Below are 7,143 nucleotides of genomic sequence, written 5' to 3'. Positions count from 1 at the left end.
CTCACACCTCAGAGACTGGCCCACATTCAAAAGAAAAAAAAGCAACCGATGCTGGCGTGGATGTGGCGAGAAAGGGACACTCCTTCACTGTTGGTGGGAATGTCCACTGGTTCAGCCCTTCTGGAAAACAGTATGGACGATTCTCAAAAAATTAGAAATTGAGCTCCCATTTGACCCAGCAATACCACTCCTGGGAATATATCCCAGAGAGGCAAAAATGTATAGTCGAAGTGACATCTGCACTTGTTTGTTCATTGCAGCCCTCTTTACAATAGCCAGAAACTGGAAGAAACCTGAATGCCCAAGAACAGATGACTGGTTAAAGAAACTTTGGTACATCTACACAATGGAGTACTATGGAGCTCTTAGAAAAGATGAAGTCATGAAATTTACATACAAGTGGTACAATATGGAAAGTATCACGCTAAGCGAAATGAGTCAGAAAGAGAGGGATAGACATAGAAAGATTGCATTCATCTGGGGGATATAAAGTAACAAAGTATGAGATTAATACCCAAGAATAGCTGAGATCAGCACCAGGAGGATTACTCCATAACTTAGAGGCCAGCCGGGTATCCTAGAGGAAAGGGCTATTCAGATAGAGAAGGGAGCACCAAATAAAGGATGTTTGGAGGATCCTCCCAGGAGGGGAGATGCATGTCGAAAGTAGACTATGGACTGAACATGTTTGCCACTCAATGCCTCTTTTGCAGACCACAACACCCAAAAGGAGAGAGAGAACACAGGGGATTGCCCTGCCACAGAGACGGGGGGATGGGGGGCTGGGGGTGGGAGGGATATTATCCATGGTGGTGGAAAATGGGCACTGGTGGAGGGATGGGTATCTGATCATTGTATAATTGAAACCAAAGCACAAAAAATTGTAAATCTACAACTTTAAAAAAAAATAAAATAAAATAAAGGGGGGAAAAAATATATGCAATGCTTTTGAAAGAGTACTGTAGAGTACAGCTTGAGGTATAGTAATTGAGAAAATTATTAGCAAACTTCTTTCCAAATTTTTTGGTAGATCAAGCTATATCAAGTTCAGTAAAACAAGGAAGTTAAAACCTGTGAGATATGACTCTAAGGAAAGAATGTAAGTGTACATTTTAAGTAAGAAAATGATGGATGCAGATATCATTGATGGACAAAGGGAAAGAATCCTATTAGAGTAAAACTGGTTTTTAAGAACAGGACAGAATGACTATAAAAAATGCATAAGTTTGAGTTGGTGTTTTAAGAAAGAAATTGTGATAAAAAACTATATTGTTATCACGAATCACGATGAATCACAACCATCCTGTTATTTGTTGATTGCCTCGAGCAGGCCCCAGTAACTTCTCCTTCATCCTAGCCCTGAGATTTTTAAGAAAGTGCTATATTCAAGGTTCTTTAGGAGAATGAGATCCATCATTGTTACTGATATTTGGTATATTAGGTACGCCACGGGGAGTTTGCCAGACTCTGCCATGTGGGCAGGTTACATTCGGTAGCCTGCCAGTTTGTCCAAAGTAAGAATATTGTTAAAAAAAAAAACCTTTAAATTATATCTGCAGAATTGTTCTAATATCCAGACTTCTATTACAACGCTCTTAGACATTGGAAATTGAAGTTTTCAACATGGGACTAAACAAAATTAGCTAAGATGTTGTTAAACTGTGTGTTCTGTCTCTAAAGACGTTGGTGTCTAACTAGAACTGTTAGAATGAGCCCATGGAGCCCGCGCAAGCGGGCAGGAGCATAAACCCCATAAAATGGGCGAGCCATGATTCGTGTGTCCAAACTGGTTAGGACAGGGTTAAGATTTCTTCTTCCCTGTGGCCCTTTAGCTCTTAGGATCACATAGAAGCAATCCTCCCTTTCTCACAGATACCTAACCAAGCTCAGCTTTGAAATACAAACATTCTCTCACATCCTCCATCACTCCAGGTTCAAGGGGATGTAGCTCATGGTGCCAGGCTGCTCGGCCTTGCATTCCTCTCTGGAGGCTGCGACCCTTGGACTTGAGGTGTGACAGAACAAAGTAGCCTTGATGTCCTGATGTCCCTCCTGTAACCCATTTTCCCCGTTAATGCTTTCTTGTACTGAGTGCATTAGATGTGTGTATGTAGGATAGTAAATAAAAGAGACTGTGGGACGCTTCTTCGCAGCTGCCCTGCCAGAGTGAGCTGGCAGCCCTCCAGCCATTTTTAGAATTCTTCTCGAGGTTCTATCTCTGCACTCCTGACGGAAAGAATATTCACACAACACTTTATTTTATTTTATTTGTTTCATGTTTACTTATATTTTTTCCACTAATCACTTAATCACTTAAATCACTAATACTCCTATCTAATAAACGTGTTGGCAGCTGTGTTTGACTCATGCCTCGTTTTTGAAGTCATCATTAACTTAGCAAATTTAATATAAATTTTTTGTTTAAAATATTACTTAAATTCTCTTTTAGTTTGATCATTTACATTACTTTTATTTGAGTGACTAATTTATTGTATCTATTTTACAGAATCTCACAGAAGAACACTCAGTATCAACTTTTAATTTTTATATATATAAATTTAATGCTCGTACGCTGGCATCTGCTGCATCCATTGAAGACCTTATGGTACAAGCACGAAAGATCAAGTACGACATCATTGGTCTGACCGAAACGAGAAGACATCAATCCCATCATGCTGTTTTCGACACTGGAGAAGAACTGTTCCTTGGAACATGTGATAAAAGAGGCGTCGGTGGTGTCGGTATCCTTGTCAACACAAACTTAGTCACAAGCATTGATTCATTTGAATGCCTAACAACCCGAATCGGACGATTACACTTGAATAAATGTGGCTCACTACCGGCAGTTTCTATCTTTGTTGTCTACGCACCAACATCCAGTTATGGTGAAAAAGAAACTGAGAAATTCTACATGGAGCTGGAGAAATTCTATAAAGAAGATCACACCTTCTACAAGAACATTGTTGGTGATTTTAATGCCAAGATAGGACCAAGAAGATCAGTCGATGAACTCCACATCGGAACCCATGGCCTGGAATGGAACGAACAAGGTGACAGACTGTCTGAGTTCATCATGTCAACCAAAACCTTCCATGGTAACTCACAATTCCAAAAGGCTGAATCTAAACGTTGGACATGGGAGTCTCCCGATGGACGGTTCCACAATGAAATAGACCACATCATATTCAATCGGCGGTTTTGCCTAACCGATGTTGCTGTTGTCCCAAAATTCCAAACGGGATCAGACCACCGTCTTCTTCGTGCAAAATTCTACCTCACAGAACGAGGAGAAAAGAATGCAAGGTTTAAAAAGAAGACTCCCAGAACAACCACCAACTGGGAACTCTTTGGCTCTGTTGCAGCAACATGGGAAGATGCCGTCATTGACAACATTGATGAGGAATACAATCGAATGATTCAGCACCTCCATGATTGTGCAAGGAATGCCAAGAGAGAGATAACCACAAAAAACCGTCTTTCTTCGAACACTCTTGAACTTATTCGCCAACGTGGCGTGGCACGTGCCTCAGGCAACCACAAGCAAACGTCCGAACTGGCAAAACAGTGCAGAAAAGCCATCAAGGATGACCTCAAAAACAGGAGAGCAGCAGTACTGGTAGATGCAGCAGAAGCTGGGAAAAACATTCGTAATGCCCGCCTGTCCTTCACCAACTACAAAACCAAGATGACTGCCCTCCGACATCATGATGGATCTATCACATCTTCCAGAAGGGCAATGGAGAAGATTATTCATGAATTCTACTCAGATCTCTTTAATAGCCACATCCACTTGCCCACATACCACATACCACATGATGGATATGTCGTTCCCAATGTTCTCCCTTCCGAAATCCAACATGCCATCTCGTCGGTAAAGAAACAAAAAGCACCTGGCCCAGACAAGATCAGACCTGAACACCTGAAGAACTTACCATCAGTACTCATCAATACATTAGCTCGACTCTTCACACGCTACCTGTCTGAATGCAAGGTTCCATCCCAATGGAAAACCAGCAAGACTGTACTACTATACAAGAAAGGAGACATCCACGACATTGGCAACTATCGCCCAATCTGCCTATTGTCTGTCATCTACAAACTATTCACTCGAGTCATCCTGAATAGGATTAGCAGAACACTAGATGAAGGACAACCATGTGAACAAGCTGGATTCCGAAAAGGATTCAGTACCATCGACCATATCCACACAATAACCAAGCTCATTGAGGTATCTCGGGAGTTCAAGATGCCGCTCTGTCTAACGTTCATTGATTTAAAGAAGGCCTTTGATTCTGTTGAGACGGAAGCGGTCATGGAAGCCCTAGCCAATCAGGGCGTACAAACTCAATACATCAGGATCCTTCGTGAGCTCTATTGCGGATTCACTACCAAGATCTCACCATTCTACAAAGAAGTAATCATCCATATCAAGAGAGGGGTTCGGCAGGGTGATACCATTTCACCAAAACTCTTCAGTGCCACCCTCGAGAACATCATGCGACGACTAGAATGGGAAAACATGGGAGTGAAGATAGATGGTCGGCAACTACACCACCTCCGCTTTGCTGATGACATCGTTCTAATAACACCAAACATCAGCCAAGCAGCACAAATGCTTGCGGACTTTGACCGTGAGTGTGGAAAGGTTGGACTACAGCTGAATCTTACGAAGACAATGTTTATGAGAAACAGCCTTGTTCCTGACGCTCCATTCGCTCTCAACGGAACCACCATCTCCGAATGCAACAGTTATATATACTTAGGTCGAGAAATCAACATGATGAATGACCTGGCACCTGAGTTACGCAGGAGGAAGAGAGCGGCTTGGAATGCCTTCAAGAGCATTGAAGAAATAACTAAAAGGACAAAGAACCTCCAACTACGAGCACATCTCTTTGATTCCACTATTCTTCCTGCATTAACATATGCCTCAGAGACCTGGACCCTACGAAAACAGGATGAGAACACTATTCGGGTCTCTCAAAGAGGAATCGAAAGAACTATGCTTGGAATATCACGATTCACTCAAATGAGAGATAGAATCCGGAGTTCTGATCTTCGTCAACGCTCAAGAATCAGAGACGCTGTCTCATTTGCCAAGACATCAAAAATCAGATGGGCTGGACATGTAATGAGGTTTACAGACAACCGCTGGACTAGAGCCATTACTGATTGGATTCCACGAGACATCAAAAGATCACGTGGACGCCCACCTATAAGATGGTCAGACTTCTTCGTCAAGACCCTAAATGATCGGTTTGAGGCTCTACATGTTCCTAAAACGAACAGATACCATTGGGCTACGCTAGCACGCAACCGTGATGAATGGAGAAGTTACTGGCACCCGCTCGAATAAATCGATGAATAACGGGGATTAAGTGATTAAGTGATTAAGTGATATATAAATTAATTTGATTTGTCAATATTTTCCTAGGATGCATCTACCAGAGCGATCCTTAAACATAGAGCCAGGATTAAGCCCTCAGTAGTGCCAGATGTGGCTCAAAACCAAAACAAAAGGCTCATAAAAGAAGATGACAAGTGAACAAGGCTTCTATTCTGTAGTAGATACACAAAGGTTAAACTCTGAGAGCCCAGAGACTCTCCCTGCAGTGTGGAGACCGGGCTGCAGGGGGCGCCAAGTCAGGAAGCACTGAGTCCAGGCTAGAAGGGACGCAGTGGTAAGAGGGGTTTCTCTTCAAAATCAGGAACGCGATATGAGAGAAATCTAATCATGAGTAGCTTTGTAAGGGTCTAAACCACAGTGATTTTATAACAAACATATAATAATAATTTAAAAAAATTTAAAAAACAGAAACCTAAATGTTGCTATCTTGAGAAAACAAAAATAAAAATACGTATAGGACACAGAAGGTTAATTTGTGCGAACTTATCACTTTGGGAGGAATACTTAACACATTGATAAGGCAGTAAAACCTGTATGCAGGTGGTGTTTCTGGACTTCTTAATATCTCCAATGGAAACCAGTGGAGTATTAGGATGGTTTTGTAGTCTCATTGTAGTATTCCGTGGGGAAGATACAAGATGCCAAAAATAACCTCAAAGTCCAGGTATGTCCAGATGTCTCCAGGCCATACAGATGTGGGGGCTCTGCGGTAAGGTCCTGACAGGGCTTGGCCCTCCAGAGGGAGAGCTCTGTGTGCATAGTGTTCTGAGACAGGGCAGGGACTCATCTCAAACAAGCATCAAAACTTGCACCTCTTCACTCCCCTGGAGGATGAACCAGTTGGCTTCCACCAGCCCCGCCTCAGGTTGGACCAGGCCTTCAGCTATGAGTTCTCCCTCCTCATGAATATGCAAATTATGCGAGGGACACTGAGTTAAAAACAGATGTTTCTGTGTCCTGAAAACATCACATAGCAGGCACACCCATACCTTCAGAAACACCTGAGTGCACGGTCCTCACCATGGACTGGACCTGGAGAATTCTCTTCCTGGTGGCAATGGCTGCAGGTAAGTGTCCCCATGCCTTGGGGTGAGGGAACAGGGCCAGTCAAGAGGAATCCACACTCCTGTCTGCTCTCCACAGGTGTGAACTCCCAGGTACAGCTGGTGCAGTCAGGGGCTGAAGTGGGAAAACCTGGGACATCAGTGAAGATCTCCTGCAAGGCGTCTGGATACACCTTCACCAGCTATGTGATGCACTGGGTGCGGCAGAGCCCTGAACAGGGGATCGAGTGGATGGGAGGGATAGATCCTAGCAATGGTGGTACAATCTACGCACAGAAGTTCCAGGGCAGACTCACACTCACTGCAGACAAGTCAAGGACACAGCCTACATGGAGCTGAGCAGGCTGAGCACTGAGGACACGGCTGTGTATTACTGCGTGAGAGACACAGTGTGACAACCACATCCTGAGTGTGTCAGAAAACTGAGGGGGAGGCAGCTGTGCCTGGTGAGGAGACACAGGGATGCGGATCCTCCTGACTTCCTCCTCAGAGAATCAGGGTCTGAGACACGAATGGGGCTCACAGGGCCAGGCTTCATTTGGGGGGAAAGGCTCAGGATCTCTGTTCTTCAGCAACAGCCAAGAGGAAGATGGCTTCTCTCTAGAACACTTGCAGTCACTGGTATATTCTTCTTGGATTGTACACTGGTGCCCTGCAGACACCACTGGAAGA

The 7,143-nt window shown here is 43.7% G+C and overlaps 1 pseudogene; it reads left to right on the top strand.

The window, feature by feature from the left end:
• The first annotated feature begins 6,413 nt into the window (after positions 1-6,413).
• LOC130023202 (immunoglobulin heavy variable 1-2-like) lies at positions 6,414-6,866 on the top strand (annotated as a pseudogene).
• The last annotated feature ends 277 nt before the right edge of the window (positions 6,867-7,143 follow it).

Source organism: Sorex fumeus, unplaced genomic scaffold, assembly GCF_029834395.1.
Source record: "Sorex fumeus unplaced genomic scaffold, SorFum_2.1 ptg000022l, whole genome shotgun sequence".
Lineage (NCBI taxonomy): Eukaryota > Metazoa > Chordata > Mammalia > Eulipotyphla > Soricidae > Sorex > Sorex fumeus.
This window is presented reverse-complemented; position numbering and strand designations above follow the sequence as displayed.